The 22,091-nt window shown below is 42.3% G+C and overlaps 1 non-coding gene across 1 annotated transcript; it reads left to right on the top strand.

The window, feature by feature from the left end:
- The first annotated feature begins 14,392 nt into the window (after positions 1–14,392).
- On the top strand, positions 14,393–14,588 carry LOC147903938 (U2 spliceosomal RNA). Its single transcript, XR_015540825.1, has one exon. It is a non-coding gene; the product is annotated as a U2 spliceosomal RNA (small nuclear RNA).
- The last annotated feature ends 7,503 nt before the right edge of the window (positions 14,589–22,091 follow it).

The following is a 22,091-nucleotide window of genomic DNA, read 5'->3' as shown; positions in this document are numbered from 1 at the left end:
ACCGGTATTCGATTATAGCCACTGTAGCCATCCATAAATGAGTACATCTTATGTGGCCAAGTATACCATCTGTAAATGGAATAGGGAAGGGATCTAGAATAATTTGAGCTTTTAGTTCCTTGTAATCAACACACACTATGAGTTTCCTATCTTTCTTAGGACTCTATTGAGGTCTATTGTTGGCTATACCAAATTTTATAGAAGACTGTGTCAAATTAGGACTATCATGTTTTTATTTGAAAACTAGTTCGTAGCTTTTGTAATTCCTTGGCTCTTTAGATAACATGTTTCTAAAATGCAATTTAGAAAATTTCATCGTTTTAAATAACATTTGAACATTTTGGCAGATGCAAATTATCTTACATTGTGTAAACTTGGTGATGTGTCATGTCACCACAGTAGAAAATTTAAGGGTTTGTTATCAGATAATATATTTCATATGGTAGGCACTTTTATTCTCACTCCTTGAAAGTATGTCCTTGCACCTTATGGTTTGCAATGAAATCCTTTCTGTGATCGTATTTGATGTTACAATAAGCACCCAACATTGAGTGCACAGTTAATACCATCAGCATGAGGGAAATCTCTTTGGTACTACAACAAATTGGAATAACCAATCAATTCTATCAATTGAATAGAGTGAATCTAACCTGTATGAGCTTATCTAACCTATTTGATATATTTAGGATTCGTTTTATACCTCTCCTACCTAATAGTTTAGCCTCTAGCACTAATGGAATTCTATGTTGGCATATTTTTAGAAGGACTCCTTCCAAATCTATATAACTTAAGCAAGAACGTCTTTATATCATATGACTAAGTCATTAACTTTTTAGAGATAATCATCAACCACATGAGCACTTATGACTACTATTTTGAGCTCAAATTTGTTAGAGATGAACTAAGAAAAGAGAAACAAATAGCATCACAATAATTTAAGAAATATAGAAGGGAATGGTGGGTAGGAAAAGGGGACAAAGACAATGAGGAAATGTTCATAGTTATAAGGAAAAAACATGCACAAGAGAGCATAGATCAACTAGTGGTGAATGTAGAAGAATCATAGACAAGGCAAAGATTAATCATTTTTCCACAAAAAATCATTAAGGAATTTTTGGAGAACTAGAGGTAAGATCTATTGAAAAGCTTTTGGTGAGGGATAAGTGTAGCCAAACTCATCCTAGGGTGGTCCCTAGATTTGATGCCTTATACTTTGATAGAGCTCTTACCTTAGAGGAGCTGGTGTCAAGGAAGCCCCCTTGATTGGGGAGGAGAGTAAAACCACATCATCTACATACAATAGAATTTCTATCAAAGAAGGGTATGTCTACTGCACATAGTGTCTTGATGAATGCACCAGCTCATCAATGTATAGCCAAACAAGGTGGGTGATAAGGAACAACCCTGTTTGGCCCCAAACATGTTCATGATCTCCACTATGCATGAGTTCTTGTCTTGAGTATGCCTAATAAGTACTCGTAGATGTTGGGGCTACCTAGATAATGTCTTCATTTTACCCTAAACCACCTAATTGCCTTTAAAAATTGGGCATGTGGCACTGTGTTAGAAATCAAAATGCTATTCATCACATATTTCTAGAACAATTGAATACAATATTCTCCCACCACACCACATAAATGGGAGAAACCAATATTTGCATTGGTTTTACAAGACATGGAAATAAATGACCTGATGCTTGAAACTAATGTTCCACGATACAATATATCCAATGCAGTGCCTTTCCAGGTAGGATGTAGAACAAGAATAATCTATAACACATGAAGATCATGGTGTCCTCCAGCTAATGGTTGGGTGATGATGTGTATGCTTGAACACTGGATGCATTTATATTAAATGGGAGAATTTTGCTTTTGCAAATGATCAGGTATCTACCATGAATTTAGATTATTGGCATGCACTTAAAAAAGTACTCTACATGTTTGATAATGAGAAGATGGTATCTTTTGGCTCTAACGGATTTATTTTACCAAGACAGTATTCCAGAGCACCTACTTCGACCCTTGGAAGCTAGGCATCCCGCTAAAGAACTTTTAGCCCAGGGAGAAAAAGAGGGGTTATATTCAATAAGTATCTTTTGGACCCAAGGTATGTTTTGGACCACCACTTAATAGGGTGACACACATTGGACTTGGACCACTAGGTCCATCCACTTAGTCATGTTCAGAATTAAATGGAGCTAATCCAAGTACTTCTTAGACCTTGATGCTCAAGTAGAAGCCTCATAAATCCCTCGGGAGGGTTGGAACACGTGGGGTAATACATCTTCCCCATGGCTACCTTCTAAGCCCAAGGGTAAGAAATATTCTAGTACATATTCTCCCTTGGATCAGAGAGACAGGAGTAATAAGGGACATTGATATTGGCTTAGTAGTTGGGCGCGTAGCTCAAGAAAGAAATCACTAGATAATTGGAGAATGGTTGGACCACAGTTCCAAGAAGGATCATAAAATATCACGAGGACTAATAGGAGTTTGAAGGATAGGGAAAACCAATACACAGCTGCATGTAATTGAGCTGCAAGATGAAGATGTGAGCAAGTACATGTCCACCTTCCTTTAAATAGCCTCCCTAATCTTTTGAGTTGATGGCTCTTCAAGCTCTGTGCATGGAGAAACAGAGGACATGACCCTGAAGAGAGGAGGAGTAGCATCTAAATCTACTTACCATTGCATGTTGGAGACAATGAACTTTGTTCTCCATGGCTCAATGAAGCTCTACACTTGAGAGAGACCTTTGAGATGAAGGGACCTTACCTTCGAGATTAGGTGAAGATTTGTATAAACGTTCATGTATTGGCACGCTTTTTCAACTATGATTTTTGTGCTTCTACTTCGGGGGACTATGCACATAGATACATCTGAGCAAAAAACTCCACCCGACAAGGCTCACGAATATGTAGATACATTCATCACTAGAGCCAAACTTTGTTATCCACCTCAGAGCCAAACTTTGCATGTCTACTACTTTGCATGTGCATCTTCACGAAGGCGGTGTATGGGCTCTTGTGTGGGCAAGCCACCGGTGTGGCCTTGCCATTAGTATGTGTTCTCGACTCTGTTTGACATATACAACTAATGTTGCACAACTACAAATCCATTCGGCTTATCGAGCAAAAGCTCAGGGACCTTGGCCTCTAGGCCCCGATGTTGTATAATAATTTCGAGAGCACCAGTATTTGGGTTCATCCTATGTTATGTGCATGTTGCTCTGTGGAAAACCCAGCTTGTCTTCCGGGTGCACTTGATTTGTGTTGCTCTGCAATGGAGGTTGCAATTATACAATGGTTTAGCTTGATTGGCACATAGGGATAGACTCCTTTATTGGCATAGAGATTTTCCAGCAGAGAGCCATACTTGTTGTTGGTATTCATAGTAGCTTGCATTCATAGTAGCCCAGAGAATCATATTCCTACGAGATTTTTCCTTCCTATGATGAATTATAGAGGCTTCATCCCATATAGATCACATAAAAACTTGGCTACGTATCCACCTGAGAGCAAGCAACTACTACAACCACTTTGGGACCTGTAAGCAGGCCATAAGGATCTCATACTGGGAATAAACATGACTTGACTCTCTGGCTATACATATCATTACCTCTCTTGCTAGACCCCTACAAGTTCTGTAGCGACTGAGATCTCTCTAGTTGAGCCTATGTTAAAATACACGATGGTCTTCCCATTTTTCTTACAGTCTGTCTCCTTGAGAAGAGCTAATTCTCTAGAGCCTGTATTGGGATTTCATTGAGCCTGAGAAGCCTCGAGACAAAACTGTAATCATGGTCTAATAGTCTCTTATCATTGAAAATTGTGAATCAAGCATATATTTTTTTTCTAGAAGGCATAAGCACCAAATGCATCGTTCTTTCCTGCGACTCTACATGGGACTTTCGTAATTACCTAGTAGTCACTGTAACAAGAGAAAAAAAAGGAAAAGGTTATAAAGGCCATATGCTCTTCCACCTTAGAGAGATCCTATGGTTTCTCTTGTGGATACTTATATAGAAGAGGTCATCACACTTTGACACCACATCATTCTCACAAGACTATATCCTTGCGGCTCACTTACTGACAAGATGGGTTTTTTGAGAATCTCCACACCAAAGGACCGTAGATTTCCAAACAATATAGATTTATTGGATGGTTCAGTAGCAGAGCACTAGATTCCAGAGCCTGCTATTCTTTATAGTTGTCCGCGATATTTTGGTTACAAATAAGTAGCACAACATGGAAGCTTGAGAGTGTAGCTGCAAAACCTTTATTACTTCTTCATAAGAAGAATTTACTTTTTATGGGATATGGACTTAAGAGTCCTTTTTGGGATGAAGACTTAGGTATTTGAGTCTCTTTATTGATTCTTCATTTCGTATTAACATGAGTTTCTTTACTAGAAACTATTAATTATATGGGTTCTCATTAGCCTTGACATATATATACGAAAAGCCCTTGGCATATACACATGTATCTATATATTTGTCTCTAATCTTGGCATTTATATGTGTGTATATATATGTATATCTCGTTAGCCTTGGCATAATGTTTATTTATATTTTAACCAAAGAGCTCCCATACATTTGGAAGTACACATAGCTTCATTATACATTACTTTCATTGGGATACTGAGGAGGACCATTGATATTACTTACATTCAAATACTATCAACTGACCTGATGGGCTCATTATATGAAGTTTGGGGCAAGTCCCAAGCTCAAGGATGCATTAAGCCTAAAGTGTGATATTTATGATACAGGGTTTAGTCAAGACATATTTCTATTGGTTTTGAATTCATTATAACACCCCTTAGTGGGATCATCCTTTCTACTCATGAATGGAATGACCCTGGTGATGCAAGGATTGGACACCCTTTAAAGATTTTGTCTTGCAGGTTTATGAGCATGGATTACCTGCAAAATGGAAACTGGAGAGTTCCATTTCATGATTAATGTCTTTAGCTGTCACTTTACTCAACACTTCACTTGTTATATTCTACCTTTCTGCTTACCACAACTTACTAGAATTTTGACATTTTTTGCCAACGTATGTTTTATAAGAATGCCAATATTTGATGCTAATCTAGATAGAGTGACATTGATAACAACTGTGTGCTATTATGGATAAATTTGACCAAAGTAAAAAGGCATAGATATTTGTGTGTGCTTGTGTGTGTGGCAATCGTATATTAAAATATGGTGTGCATAGGGCCCAGGGTTGAGATAGCAAGGCATGACCATGTGCCACCCTTCCATGTAAGAGGACCCATAAGGTGTGTTGTACATAATCCACGGTAGTAATAATATAAAATGATAAGGTGGCATGGGTCCTCCATGTGCCACTCCTCCACCTAGGCAGTCCCACGCCTGCATTTAGTGAGATATGTCCCAAGGACCATGGGAGAAGTAATATAAAATAGGTGGAGATGGATATTATATTGGATTCTTCCCTCCATGTAGGATAGGCCCATGTGGGGGAGGTGTAGAAAGTCCAAGAGTGCAAGTTAAATAATGGGGAAAGTAGGATGAGGTGGCAAGATTCCTTGTGCCAACCCTCCACATGTCCTCCTAGATGTTTGACCATATTATAAAATTGGAAAGAGACCAAGGGAGTATCTTAGACTTGGGATATGGGGGTTGATATATGTGGAAAATTGAGGCCAAGGGTTGTCACACACAATTGAGAGTGTGTAACTGCCTAGCCCACATGGGAGACTCTTCCACACACACCATACATGTGGGAGGATGCATTTTTTGGGAGAGACTCACTCACTTCGCTATAAAAGGAGGGGGCTATTCCTTGGTGTTGAACGTCTTGCTCAAGTATTGAATTCTCCCCACCCTCTCCTTCTACCTATCTTGGACTACCAAGAAACTTGGGATGTTCGGATTTTAGTCTTGGTGTGATGACATCTTTGCTCCTTCAATTTGACAGAGCATACAAACCTTCGACCAAGGCTGCTCGTGTGGGTGTGAAGCTCACTGCACTAGGGGGTGAGATGTATTATTATAGCAAGTCAGCACCTGCAAGTAATTGCAACCAAGTTGAGTACTCGGCACTCATTTTTGGGCTACAAAAGGCACAAGAACATCACATCAAGCAACTTGAGATGCAAGGAGATTCTCAACTCGTGTGTGAACAAGTTAGTGGAAGGTGGAAGGTGCGGAGCGAAGACTTGGTTCCACGACATCAACAAGCATTGGAACTTTGCAAACAATTTGAAGAGGTAAAAATTTAGCATATCCCTCGAGCTCAAAATTTAGTTGTGTTGATTTCTTGGCACATGAAGCTTGTACTTCAATCACGCATGAAGCGAGTGGAAGCGCCACCCCAACAGAGCCACAAGCCACGAATGAGGGTGATCATTTGTAAGGAATGAAAAGGTTATGGTCATCATGAAACTAAGTGTTGTGCATATTTGATACGAGTTTACCGACTTCGAAACATGATCAGAAAGGTCAAGGACATTTCTCAAAAGAAGGATGACAGACTGCACACCCCTTGAAGAAATAGCATGGTGACTACAAGAATTGGAGGAAGTTGAAGGTGATGTGCAAGCTCTCCAACTATTGACATTTGTGATGGCATTCTTGTTTGCCTTGATGAAGAACCTCATGCAGCGCCGTGTCTCTAACCCTCGCCTATAAAGATGGATGCAATATCATGCCTGGACCAATAAGGATTGGTCCTTACAAGATTGTCTATGAGCTATTCTATGCTGAAGATTCTTCCCGTATAGTATTTCACAATACACCAGTCACACCCTACCCTGCCTATGTGTGCTTTGTGGATGTATCTTCACCTGATTTTTAGTTCAAGCTACCTATTTCCATTGTTTGCCGATAGATAAGCCTCATTTCATCTCTCTCTTTTCCATTTCCCAAGGATGGCTGACATTCCTGTATTCTGTGGTCGGGTTGAAGAAAATCCAAATGAGTATCTTGTGGTCTTCAAGCGCCATTGTGTTTCAACTTTCTTACTGAAGATAGATGGTTGTTGGTTCTTCCCACATTTCTAGAGGGTTTTGGCTCAAGTGTGGTATGAGAAGTAGGCCAAGGATGTTTGCCAAAGTTGGGATTGATATATGTGAAAAAATGAGGCCAAGGGTTGTTACACACAATTTAGAGTGCATAACCGCCTAGCCCACATGGGAGACTCTTCCACCTACACCATGCATGTGGGAGAATGCATTTATTGGGAGAGACCCCTTCACTTGGCTATAAAAGGAGGGGGCTATTCCTTGATGTGACATGCTCATTCTTGTAAAGCCACCTAGCTAGTACTTTGATATTTCCCCCCATGCTTCCTTTTAAATAAAGCATGACCCTCTTCCCTTGATGTTTCCATCTCTACATTCCTCCTCCTATCATGTACATGCTCCTCTTTCCCCTCTCCCTCTCCCGTTGTGCCATAGTCTCCCTCTTCATTCCCACCCCTCTTCATCCCATTTCCCCACCCATGTTAACGCTTCTCCCCTCACGTTCCCTTTTCCTCTATGGCCCTCGAGCGTTACCATGTCTAGCATCTAGCCTCTTGTCCTGATTTCTTTTCTAGTTAATAGTGCCAGCATGGAAGCCTGGCTTCCATAGCAAAAATTTATTTTTCTAACCTTCATTTTTGTTGTGATGGTGCCAGGTGAGTCGGCATACCTCTCCATCATAAGGCATGAAGATACGGTGTTGGCAACCTTGAGACAAACTCTATAGCGGATTATCTCCAAGTACTGATAATTAGAATTGGACATTCTATGGGAGACTAGCCATCAGTATTGTTGTACTTTTAGCAATGTACTGACATCAATGTGAGTAGAAAAATTGACTCCCACTTTGATACTTTTTCATAAGGAACAGTATGATATGGACTATTCTCACTTATGCAGTATTAAGAGGTTGCCCCTCCAAAGATGTTAGGATTGTCCCCAAAAGAATGTAGGAATAACTAAAAGGGAAAGAGGAAACACAAGTCTTGACTTTGTCCCAAAGGTGCAAGGAAAGTTGGCAATTCATAAAGACATGTGGGAGAACTTCTGGAGCTCTAGTGCATATTTTCTTGGCCTGATGTTCCTTGCATTGCTAGTTGTCCATACCACTTTATGTATAATCAACCAAAAGAGGCAAGAGTGTGAAGAAAGTGGGAGAGAGGTAAGGAGTCTCACTTGCAACTTTCTAACATACACAATGGGGGAATACGCACAAAGGTGGAGGCTGAAAACAGTTTTCCTCTTCTTAGTTGTGAAAGCCAAAAAACTCTCTCTAGTACAAAAGGAATAGATGAACCCTATATGTGCATCTCAAACCAAACTCAGCTAACCTAGGTAGCATACCAACTGAGCCACTAACTAGAGTACATAAAGATAGTTGTCATCCAACTATTATTTATGGGCGGTGTACCAATCGCATCTATAGCTAACAAGTCGGTGACATAAATGCACAACGGTCACCCTAGCATATCACCAGTGGAGCTCGATATCTCAACACTCCCCCTCGAGCTCAATCCCAATTCTTGCACACCAAGCAGGTCTCTGAACTTGTGCAGCTTCTCTCTGCCCAATGCCTTTGTGAATATGTCAGCTACTTGATCCTCTGTGTTAACATAAACTAGATCAATAAAACCTACTAGAACCTTCTCCCACACATAGTGGTAATGCACCTCAATGTGCTTTGTTCTAGCATGATAGACTGGGTTATTTGCCAAGTGTATATGCCAAGTGTATAGCCAAGTGTATACTGCTCATGTTGTCACAATAAATGACAACTGGCCCATCTATAGACTGATGCATATCATAAAGCAGCTTATGCAACCAAGCTACCTCACATGCAGCCATTGCTGCACCCCTGTATTCAGCCTCTGTGCTCGACAAGGCAACTATAGGCTATTTCTTGCTGCTCCAAGTGACTGCAGCACTCCCAAAAGAAAACACATATCCAGTGATAGATCGTCTATTAGAAATACTACCAGCCCAATCAGCATCAGTGTATCCATGCAACTGTATCTGAGCTCTAGTGTAATAAAATAGTCCATACTACAATGTGGACTTCACATACCTCAATATGTGTCTAGCTGCATCCAAATGATGTTTCCTTAGAGCCTGCATAAACTGACTTACCAACCCAATAGCATAGCTTAAATCTGGCCTGGTAATATTTATATAAATCAAACTTCCTACTATGCATCTGTACATAGTAGGAGCTTCCAGAAGCTCACCTGCATCTGCACTCAGCTTCACATTTTGCTCCAAAGGAACTGAAATAGGCTTATAGCCTATCATCCCATATTTGGACAACATGTCCAATCCATACTACCTCTGCAAGAGCCATATCCCACTTGTGGATCTAATCACCTCAATGCCCAAGAAGTAATGCAGCTCTCCCAAATCCTTCATCTCAAACTTCTGCTTCAATAGCATTTTCACATGAAGGATATCTTCATCACTATCACCTATGATGATCAATTTATCAACATAAATGACAAGCAGGATAATACCTTTCTCTATTTTTCTCACATAAAGTGAGAAATCTGCCATGGAAATCTGAAAGCCAATAGTGACAAGATACTGTCCTATCTTGTCAGGCGATGCTCTGGGTGCTTGCTTCAAGCCATACAAGGATTTCTTCAACCTGCAAACAAAGTCAGGATGAACAGCATGCACATAACCTGGTGGCTGCTCCATATAGACCTCTTCTTGCAAATCACCATGCAAGAAGGCATTCTTTACATCCATCTGATGTAAAGACTATCCCTTCGATGCAGCCATAGCAATGACTGCTCTTACAGTTGCCATCCTTGCAACCGGACTGAATGTTTCTTCATAATCAATGCCATATGTCTGTGCATACCCCTTGACAACTAATCTTGCCTTGTATCTGCTCACAGAACCATCTGCATTGTGCTTCACCTTATAGACCCACTTGCAGCCAATTGCATTCTTGTCTTTAGGCAAAGGCACCAATTCCCATGTAGCATTTGCTTCCAAGGCATCCATTTCTTCATCCATGGCTTTCTCCCATTTTTCTTTTCCCATGGCTTGCTTAAAAGAAGTGGGTTCTGGTTCTTGTATCACTTTGACCATATAGGCATAGTGAATGGTTGTAAATCCATCATATTTCAGCCTATCCACAGGATGACTCTGGTAGACCTGCACAAAATAGGCTCACTACCAGGTGCTCTTAAAACATCCCTAGTCTTCCTTACTTCAGGTGTAACAATAGAAGGAATACCCAATTCATCATCAATGCTATGTTCTGAGCCACTGGATTCACCATCCACATAAGAGTGACCTGCATTCACATCAACCATGGGCTGATCTACTTTCTCTTTTCCTTTTCGTGATACCTGCATACCACTATCTGCATTGCTTTGAGGAGATTCTCCTGATCTCAATCTGCCTGTCCATGGCGAAGTATGTGAACCACTGCTAGAGGACACTACGGGTCCACTAATATTTTGTGATTGTTGCTGTGAATTTTGTGCAACATTACCATTTTGTGCATCTACATCATCAACCACATTTACTGGTTCATACCAGCTGCTCATCTCATCAAAAACATCTCTGCTTACTGTAAACTTACGAGTAGAAGGATTATAGCATCTATACCCTTTTTGTTGCAAAGAATAACCAATAAAGATACACTTCTCAGCTTTTGGATCCAACTTGGATCTCAACTCATCTAGCACATCAACATAGGCAATGCAACCAAAAACTTTCAAATGAGAAATATTTGGTTTCCTACCATTATACCTCTCCTCTACGTCATGCCATGTATTGATGCAGTGGGAGTCTTGTTCATTATGTAGACTGCTGTAGCAACTGTTTCAGCCCAATAAAGATCTGGCAGGTCTTTTTCGTTGAGCATGGCACGAGATACCTCTCCAATATGCCTATTTTTCCTTTCTGCAAGTCCATTTTGATGTGGGGTATGACTGCATGAATATTGCTGCTTTATGCCATGATGTACCCAACTCTCCCTTTATTTGTGTGATGAAATTGGAACCACTTCTAGAATAGCAACAATGTTAGGTATATCTCTGTGACCTTACTTTTTTGGGTGATTTATTTCTGCTACGTCTAAAAAGAATCAATTTTCTCTTAATGTATCTAAAAATTATGAATCTTCATTTAATGATTTAATGGCTAAATTTAAATATTGTTTTTTGTGTGATTTGCCTAATGGTTTACCTCCCGAGAGAGATGTAGGTCATAAAATAGACGTACATCCTAGGTCTACCCCTATTTGTAATTCACCTTATAGACTTAGTCAAAAAGAAGAATGCGACATCAAAACAAAGTTAATTGAATATCTTAGAGAGGGCCAGATTCAACCTAGTAACTCACCACGATCATCAGCTCAAATTGGTAAAGAAAAAAGATGGCATTATGGTTTTATGCATAGATTATCGAGACTTAAATAAAATCACAATAAAAAATTAGTTTCCTATGCCTCGCATTGATGAGCTCTTTGATCAATTGCAAGGGGGAAAATATTATAGCAAAATTGACTTAAGGTCAAGATATAACCAAGTGCAAATTAGAGAAGAGGATGTCCCTAAGACATCATTTTGTACTAGGTACGGGCATTATCGGCTTTGAAAGTAATGCCTATTGGTTTAACTAATGCTCCAACAACTTGTATGACACTTATGAATAATGTCTTGAGGTCATATGTAGGTGATGGACTAGCTTAACTGGAAGGGAAGTACCTTGATATGGGATGAACCTCAAAAGAATAGCTTTGAGAAATTAAAAGTGGCTATAGTCTTTGCCCTTGTCTTAAAGGTAGTAGATCCCAATGAACCATTTGTGGTTGAAACAGATGCCAGTGATGTTGTTGTTGGGGCAGTGCTTTTACAAAAGACAACACCTTTTGGTGGACAACGACCACTATTTAGTGGGACTCTAGACCCTTTCGTATGATGTCATTTTGGATGGAAATATATTTGTTGGTTCTATATCTTTGTTGGAGTATTGTCTAATTACTAACTTGCACATATGCATGTTGAGTACATCCTCAACCAAGTCATCTTGCATACTAACTCTCTCAAGCATCTCATACTCAATGGAACTTGCATAAAAAATATCTTAAATAAGGAGACAAGTACACAAGTTGACATAGGGGCACGAGAGTTCATTCCAACTAGCGCTAGAGGGAATGAAGACTCCTCCCACCCTGCTCTCCTAAACGAGATAAAATGTAGAAGAATGTTACATGTAGATTGTAATTTTATTGTCCTTGAATGTGTTTGTTGATGCATTACATATCATTCTTGCTCTATCTCCTACATGGAAAGGCATTGCATTGGATAGATTGTATGGTGCAACATTCATCTCAAGCATCAAGTCATTGATTTCCATGTCTTGTATAAGCCAACACAAATTCCCTTGTATTGTGTGGATCACCATAGCCTCTTTCTTCATGAGGCTGATAGACAATACGATGTGGTGTGTTGAATTTACTTGTGTGGTCTTCCATCTTTCTCCTTTCCCATGTCTTGTGAGCTTCATCTCCAATTGAGCACTCCCTTGTTTGTAATAGCATCCAAGTGCAAAGGCAACTAAAATACTTTAGAAACAACTTCCTCTGTGAGCTGGATCCTTGGGGTTAAGTAACCCTCCAATTCCTATAACTTTGCAAACTGCTCATTTTCCTCTGCAAATTTATTTATTACTTCCACTAGGGGTAATGGTGATATCCCTCTAGATCTATTTTCCATAACCATATTTGGTTTTCTGGCTCGAAGTCATTCAGATAAAATTTAAAGTCAATAAACAGAGATGATCGAGGACATCATATTGACTTACTCACTTTGCTCATTTGAGATCCAACTTTGCATCATCCTGTTCCAGTTCTTTGAGCTTTTGATGTTCAAATGGAGAGGAGGGGAATGCTTGAAGGAAACAGTTATGCACTTGCCCGTTTTGTCTAAAAGTGTCTTTGAATCAATATCCTCTTGTGCTCCTGAGGTTGCCTAGCTATGTTGGCTGATGCTGTGTGACTTACCAACAGTCTTATTATGCATAGTACAGACATCATATGCTGAGTTTTGAACTGATTGAAATGACTTCTCGCACACTGCAGCATTCTGATGAGCTCAAGGATAAGGACATTTTTGAAATGAATCCTAGAATCAAACATCTTCAGTTTAAACCATTTCTTAGAAGTGACGACCCACATGTGTAATATATCAATCAACTAAATACGAGTAGCTGCAACACCGTATTATATCTAGATGCCATCTCGGCAATAACTTCCTACTCCGGATCCTCTGATTGGGTTATTCAGCTCTCATAAACCTATAAAAGATTTCATGCAGAATCCATTCACCAGTGGTGAGAATACGTTTCCATGCAAGTCCACAATCCAGAATGTTCCCTATTCAAGGTCCTCCACAATTTGATATGGTCCCTGATATCTCAACTATCACAGCGTCCACAGACCTTGGGGGAGGGTTTGAATGGTCCACCTTAGCTATACTCAGATATGCCTTGAGGCTCGTGATTGGCTAGGTATTGAGATAGGATAAGTAGAGCGCATCATCCCACTCGTGAGATGCATGTAACATGCAGGAGGTTGAGAGAAAGGGGCACTTGTTCATTCAAGAGAAGATTTGGGCTACTCGAACCCATGGTGACTTTCCTATTCGAGGTCTGGTGAAATGGAAACCGGCTCGTTTGATTGCACAGGCAAGACAAAGAGGGCCCATCAAAGTCCAATAGAGGACGATCACAGACTTTGCCCACCATGGTGGCCGAAGCAAGAGAAAACAAGGGATACAATGCTGCGGGACGTAGGGAGCACGACACATCAAAGTTGCCCTTGAGTGGACCCCCACATGAGGACCATAGATATCTCCGCTTTACATTTAAGGACTTTGTCCACCATGGTAGCAAGGGATACCATGCTGCTGGTAGATCTAAGTAGCGACTTCAAGCTTTAGTGATAGATGGTGAACATCGTGAACTGTGGGATGATATTGAACAGTGCATGCAAAAAGCACATAAAAAGAGTGGTAGTTCCAATGGATTAGCCCTGGGGGCTAGAGGGATGAAATGTATAACCTCCACGTGTCTTCTCGAATTTTCAGAACCGCCCTGCTCCGCATCGCTACGCCAGGCTAAGGAGGCCTCGGTCTTGCTCATCGAATCTCACTCCCGGCCATCATAGGGAAAGGCGTCTCTTCGCCATTCCTGTGGTGAACATAAATAGACAATGATAATTGGAGGGGCTAAACATGTAGGGAAGGCGTCTAAGCTAAGCAATAATTAAAGGAAGGAGCTATCGAATAAGCAAAGGACACTTGGCGATGAGAGATCCAATCCCATAGGCAAGACTGCAAAAGAGGGTGAGGGGAGGCCTTCTTAAGGCAACCTGCAGCAACACGGAAATCATACCTTTCTCGGCCTTTGGGCTAAGATCAAGTGTAGTATCTGTTCTTATCAGTTTTATATCTGATACGTGACCCATCGGGTCACATGATATTAACCTTATTTCTTTCAGGGGGCGGCCCCATCCGGCAGCTTGCTGCCCGGGACCGCGAGCGTCGCCTCTGTCTTGCACTGCTTCAGAGGCCTGGCGCACCCCTCCTCCCTCTTCCCCCCGGCGGGGGAGGAGCCCAATTCAATCCCAACGGAAGGACAAGGGCATCGTGACTCGTGAGGGTCGACGCTGAAGTTTTGCATCTATGGTTCCAACGCAGGTGATCGTTGTCATTCTTCTGTTATGCGTATGGAACTGGAAATTAAATACATTGGCAGGAGCATATAACGATCCGCTATTGGATCCTCCAGCAGCAGGTGATCAGCAAATTGGAAGCGTCCAAAGGATGGCGGATGGCGGGTTCCATTCCCCTGTAGCCAATGCTACAATATATCTTATTGTCCATGCTCTATGGATTTTTAGGGCTGAAGGTGCAGGTAAGAGTAAGAAAAGCATAGGTGCCAATGCCACCGTGCGATTATCATATCTTTAGTTTTGTATCCGCGTACGGGATAGCCCAGGTTTGGCCGCTGCAGTTGAACGCTTGCAGCAACGGAGAATCGACAAGCATAAATTGGATTCCAGGCTCTATGTTCTAAAATTTCTGTTCTCATTGGATCCGCTCTGCATTCACCTGGAAGCGCCTTCATGTTCTGAAATTTGCCTTTTCGTCGAATCCCCATTTTTTGTCTACACTACGTCTGGAACTCCTCCTGTAGTTGCCTTCAGCTTGACCATTATCGATCGCTTCAAGACAGTGAGGTTAGAGGGCAGTGGGGAGGTGACACACCGTGAGCCAATCCCCACTTGTCGATGTAGATGCTCCATCGGCTCCCATGGAGAAGCCCTCTGGAACAAGTTGGAGCTGTCCTTGTTTATTGGTCTTTCAACCCGCACCTCTTGCTCTGGTCCCATGCAAGTGAACCACCCTAGTATATAGGTACAATCCTGGCAGTACCACACGTCCATGGCTATACCATCTTCAGTCACAAACCCACGAGTTATGTTGAGCAATCTTGGTACAACTATCATCCAGCTATCCCCCTCGTAATCTAAGTCTTCCAAGCAGGTCTGTTTCGAGCTATCTTCACTCTGGCAGGATCTACAGCCAACTAACTCACTTAAGCAATGAGATCCCTGTGGGTGATCCACGCACATCTCCCAGCCCAGGTGTATCTCAAAAAACCTGGACCATGAGCTCAACAAAAAACCTAAATTTGTATGATTGGACATAGTCTAGTCTTACAAAGGTATATCTCATCTAGGTAATCTTCCGATGACAGCATAGCCTTTCACCTATAGATTTACCCGTGTTGTCCACAGCCAAGGCTTCAAAACGCTCACCAAGTCCACCTTCCAACAACCTGGCAATTGAGCTTTGAAGAAGCACCTAGTCTTCCGTCTCTGCCTTCCAGGAAGGCTTTCACCCTCCAATCTCTCATTACCTGGGAAACATACAATGCCCAGAGCAAGCCACTAAGGATTGAAAAAGTACACAATGAAGAGATCAGCCAACCAGTTGGGCAGGCACCGGTAGACCCTAACATACGTGAGCTTTATTTTATGGCAGATGTTCCCCAAAATTCAAAGCAGAGTCTTCCATTCTCGGGAAGCCTGTTGGCGGGAAGCTCTCGTGTGTGTCTATGGGCTCAAATATCCTACCTCTATTGCTAATGAGTTTGCTGCCAAACAGAGGCCTAACCACCAGGCCAGGTGTCAACCATTTGTCAATGCCTTTCAGAGGCCTTTGCCTCGAGATACATTTGCTCCCACGCCTCCCTATGAAGATGCCTCAGACGAATCCAACAAATCCATTGTACCTAACTTCAAAGGCTTGCTTTTAATAATGTGATGGCAGTCAAGCACTTAGGAGGGACACTAGGAACTAGAACAAGGATGGGTGATACATGTATGTACTATCCTCGAATTTTGTCATAATAGCTAGCCCCTGCTCGGCGTTTATGGTTTTCAACCTTGTTGAGCGTCTGTCATGAGATATGTGTTTTATTATCAGAGGATGAGTTTGGGCATGTTCCTGGATTCATCTAGATATATGCATATGGTACAGATACACTTGGCACAGGAGGTCAAAGAGCGTCGTGCTTAGTACAGCCACACATAGACTCAGTAAAGATGCGAAAGACAAACTCACAGTGCATTAACTCAAAGGCAACTTTGAGAAAACCTAATTAGTTGGAGAATTGCGAGGAATGCATTTTTAACCTCCAGGATGAGAGTGAATAAGAGCATCTCTAGTATGCATGCACTTGTAGGAGTATCGCATACTTGGTGAAGAGAAATGAGATCTCCTTCGCGGTGTGCTGTGACTTTGCCCTTCCCCTCCAAGAAATAGACATCTTATTAGATGCTTTGAAAACAGTACAAAATATCAATTGCATGTGAGGCTTCCTAAGGACAAGACCAATTTTTCACAGGCTAGGATGGGCCCGGATATCTCCCGATCGCTATAGAGAACCAAGCACAATAAACTTTCTTGTGATTTACACTCGGGAGGGCTGCTTTAAAGTTGTCACACAAGAACGCCAAAAAAAAAAAAAACCACGGTCTTACATAGGAGGGGAGTATAACTCTGGAAGAATATCTTTGTTTTTTTTATACTGATGGAGGCATTTAGTTTTGGTGCCAAAAATAATATTTCTTGTACCATACACAAGTGCTTGTCGTATGAAATGTTTTATTCATCAATCATAAACCCGTAAAATGTGTGTTGTGGTGATATGATACATCACCAAGTCTACCCCCCTTCAAATAAATCCCCATCTAAGTCAAAAATGTTGATCAACAATTATGTAACATGGTCGTTAAATTGTACTCTTTCTAGATTAGTTATGTACTAGTTGTCTTGGTAACAAACAATGCCAAACTAGATATTAAATGCTATCATCTATGTGTGACTCTTCCCATATGGTGGTCATATTGAATAACTTATAAAGATCACTATTTTAAAGGTTACAAAAGGATTTTACACTTAGTTTGATAATTAGATTTAAAAGACACATTTGCTTCTGCCCCTCTATATGAAGATCCCTCAGACGACTCCAACTGATCCATTGTATCTAACTGCAGAGGCTTGCTTTTAATAATGTGATGGCAGTCAATTACTTAGGAGGGACACTAGGAACTAGAACAAGGATGGGTAATACATGTATGTACTATCCTCGATTTTTGTCATATTAGCTAGTCTTATTTTCAGAGGACGATTTTGCGCATGTTCCTGGATTCGTCTAGATATATGCATATGGTACAAATACACTTGGCGCAAGAGGTCAAAGAGCAGGAGCTTCGTGCTTAGTACAGCCAGACGTAGGATGGGTCCGGATATCTCCTGATCGCTATAAGGGTTGAGACTGAATAGCTGAGGCCATATATCATTTCTCACAGCTTAGTATCACTGCATCGACCCAGATGGCTTAGACCTAGCGATACAGAGGGTTGTTAGAGGTTGGACCGCTTCTCACATTGCAGATTTGTTTGATTGAGAAGGCCGTTCATAGGCATCATGGCAGGCATAACGATGTGAGATCAATCTCGCATTGTCCTGCATATGGAGCAGCTCTCAGAGACTAGGGAGGATCTGGAATGACCTGATGGAATCTGGTGATTATATAGCAGATTGCACTGCTTGTTTGTACCTACTACGAGCTCAGCATAGGCAGTGAGCAGGGATCTAGGGATGCAGGCTGCCTTATGACCCTCCAATGGGGCCACAAAGAAGCTGCACTCTTGCCCTAAAACAAAGTCAATGTGTGGCCAAATGGACGGTCATAGATCTACCCTAAAGTGTTGATCATTAATAAATACAAGGACATAAATATACTGTCCATGTGGTAACTACATGGCAGCCTCTTCATCCCTCTTCCTTCCCCCTATTTCTCTCCAAGTGTCTCCTCCATGCTCTCCTCATTTGGGGCTTACAATCAGGGAGTTGACTCATTCATTTGTTAGAAAAGAGGGGTGGAACTGCTGAAGTGAGAGAGAGAGAGAGAGAGAGAGAGAGAGAGAGAGAGAGAGTAGAAACAACAATATTTAACTGTCTCGGGATGTACCAAATTATAAACAAAATATGTGCCACCCTGTATTAGCAAGATGTTGACTAGATGTGGAGCCTGTGACACCCAGAATAGAGAGAGAGAGAGAGAGAGAGAGAGAGAGGGATCCTATGACACCCAGAATACAGAGAGAGAGAGAGAGAGAGAGAGAGAGAGAGAGAGAGTAGAAAGAACATTATATATTTGTCTGAGGATGGACCAAATCATATACAAAATATGTGCCACCCTCTATCAGCAAGATGTTGACTAGACCCTTCAACTTGTAAGATTGTCGAAGAAGCTTGATCCGCATATCTTTTGACTTCAGTGTAAGGATTGCGTGACCTTTATAGTGCAAAATAGAAGCTGGCCTGGAGTTGTCATCATCTTGCTCATCATCATCCACCCATTCAATGTTGGGCAAGCTTGCTTTGATCTTTGTCAATATCACTATATGTGTCCTCCTCTTTGTACCAATCTTCTGGGAGTCCTCCTATTCTAATCTTCAGTGCATCTTCGTGTTCTTTAATCTGCTTGAATATCAGACTTACATGCTTTGGTGTCCACTTCCACAATCATTTCCTTCTTAGCAGTTTGTACTTCAGTGTGAACAAGATCTTTGACTGTAGAGACTAGCTGTAGGGTAGGGGGGGAATCCTTACAAGATTTTACAGCCTCATCAATCACTGCCTGCTTACCAAGCCCTTCCAGAATGTGAAGTCGAGCCTTTACTTCTGCCAGTTCCAATCGTAGTTCTCTCACTGCCTGCTGCAGATAAAAAATCTGATCCTGTTGCCCAAGGATGGGTCATTTTGAGCCTTCTTGTTGGTAATTCCGTGCATATGGAGAGGGTGTCATGGCTGCAACTGTAGAGTATCGAGTCCTGATGGATGTTGAAGGAGTTGAGGGAGTTGAGGGGGACTTGGAGGAGAGGGTAGGCCAGTCCATAGTTGGTTGTCGGTTAAACCCCCTAGCTTAACCTAACCCTCGGGTTGGGTTGGGGGTTGAGCGCAACTCGGGGTTAGGGTTAGTTAGTTGCTTCTAATGGGTACGGAGGGAGAGGTACGGGCTGCTGCTGACAGATTGTACGGTACTGGCTGCCTGCTGACGGGCTGTACGGACGGGGGGAGGGTTACGGACGACGGAGGTACTACGGAGGTGCGGACAAAGTGCGGAGGTACGGACGGAGAGAGAGAGAGAGAGAGAGAGAGAGAGGCTAGCGGGAGAGGCTAGCAGGAGAGAGAAAAAGGCTGAGCGGGAGAGGCTAGCGGGGGGGGGGGGAGAGAGAGAGAGAGAGAGAGATTAACGTCTGCGAGAGGCCTTGCGGGCCTATGAGACTGTTCTCCTACATCCTCATGGCACGTTCATAACATTTCAGCCTGTGTTGCTCTCCTAGAGCCACTATGGGCTTCGTAGTGGTACCCCGCAAGCACACCTTCTGTGAGCCTTGACCTACTTGCTGCTGTGTAGGCATAAGTCTCCCGTTTTCTGTCCTTCCTTGCTGCTGTGTAGGTGGCCCAAGTATGAGGACCGGCTGCTGGTAATCTGGACCTCCTTGTTGCTTTGTTGGCAGCCCAAAGTGAGGCTCCAAGAAACTTGCAGTGTGGAATTGAGAATGCCCCCTTTGGGTGTGCTTTTGATAGGCCTTGCATCCTTCAGATCTGCCCAACCCAGTTTTAAGACTGGCCCAACCTTCTCATGCATATATAAATGGCTCAGATCAAGCGCTTGACTGCTGCGTGGCAGTTCTGCACCAGACGCGTCCTCTCTGTACCAACCACAAGATCGGCTACAATCTGCTCCAAGGACCTCCAGTTTGCGCATTTCTGCTCCTCAGTCTGCAGACTCTTTTCAGCCTGCTCAGACCTGCAGAATAGCTTCAAACATGGTGCCTGACTGCCGCGGGGCAGCCTTGATCATTGCACCTCTATTCTTCTCTCTTCTGAACTGTTTGTTTTCCCTCACCAGATCCTGGTTGCTGCGCAATCCTTTTCTCCAGTTTGCAGCCCTGCTGGTGTCTAGGTCACATGTGTTGCCCCAGTTAAGGGCCCTCTTCCCCATTGGTCAGAGCTTGTCCAGCCTGCCAATGGCAGCCTGGTTGTGTTCCCTTTGCTACCCACATGGCAGCCTGCATGCTGCCGAGATGGCAAACATGCAAACCTTTCAGCTTTGTCCGTGTGGCATCTCTGAGTCCCTATTGGTGCACCTCCCCAATGCTCTCCTCATTTGGGGGCTCATGAGTGGGGAGGTGACCTACTAAACTCCAACACCCCCTCTCGCTTGACACACCGTGAGCCAATCCCCACACGTTGATGTCAATGCTCCATTGGCTCCCATGGAGAAGCCCTCTAGAACAAGTTGGATTTGTCCTTGTTTATTGGTCTTTCAACCCCCACCTCTTGGTCCTCCAAGTCTGGTCCCATGCAAGTGAACCACCCTAGGATATAGGTACAATCCTGGCAGTACCACACATCCATGGCTCTACCATCCTCAGTCACAAACCGGCGAGTCATGTTGAGCAATCTTGGTACAACTATCATCCAGCTATCCCCCTCGTAATCTGAGGAGAGTCTTCCGAGCACCGTGCTTCCGAGGTCTGTTTCGACCAATATTCACTCTGGCAGAATCTACATCCAAGTAAGTCACTTAAGCAATGAGATTCCAGTGGGTGATCCACACAGATCTCCCAGCCCAAGTGTATCTCAAAAAACCTGGACCATGAGCTCTAGATGATCTCTCATCTAAGTAATCTTCCGATGACAGCATAGCCTTTCACCTATAGATTGACCCGTCTCCACGACCAAGGCTTCAATAGGTTCACCAAGTCCACCTTCCAACAAACTGGCAATCAAGCTGCCTAATAGTTAAGCATCTAGCACTAATGGAATTCTATGTTGGCATATTTTCTTCAGGACTCCTTCCAAATCTATGTAACTTAAGCAAGAACGTCTTCATATCATATGACTAAGTCATTAACTTTTTAGAGATAATCATCAACCACATGAGCACTTATGACTACTATTTTGAGCTCTTCTTCTAAGACCAATTAGTCCGAACCAAGCAGAGTAATTGTGAGATGTGGCTCAGCTAGCTTCCTTTCAACAATGATATCCTCAATGATATTCTTGGGATAAAGATGCTTCTATCCCGCTATTACATCCTCTTTAGTCTTCTGTTTTAGTTCAGCCACAACTTGTATTAGGTATTTTAGTAGGATTACTGGGAATCTGCACTCCTTTTTATAGGTTTTGATTGTCATCAATTTGGTCTCTCAGTCATGTAAAACTTTGGCACTCTTCAACTATAGTCTACCCAGTAATAATGGATAGGCATTTTCTTCCATAGGAATGACCAACAAGCTCATGTTATAGTGATTTCCACCAATGGATAGGGATTAACACCAATTGTAAGAACAACATCAGAAAGCATACCTGTGGGTTCAACTGATCACGGATCTACTATCCAAACTCGAAAAGGGAAAAGCTTCATGTTCTTGAGTTTCAGCTTGTTGATGATCATTGTTGTTGATATGCTATTTATGCCAAAACCACCATCCACAAT

The sequence above is a fragment of the Dipteris shenzhenensis genome, chromosome 3, assembly GCF_047967505.1.
Source record: "Dipteris shenzhenensis isolate YYH24624 ecotype China chromosome 3, Dip_SZ_1.0, whole genome shotgun sequence".
Lineage (NCBI taxonomy): Eukaryota > Viridiplantae > Streptophyta > Polypodiopsida > Gleicheniales > Dipteridaceae > Dipteris > Dipteris shenzhenensis.
The sequence above is the reverse complement of the archived record's forward strand: the minus strand, read 5'-3'. Positions and strand labels throughout refer to the sequence as shown.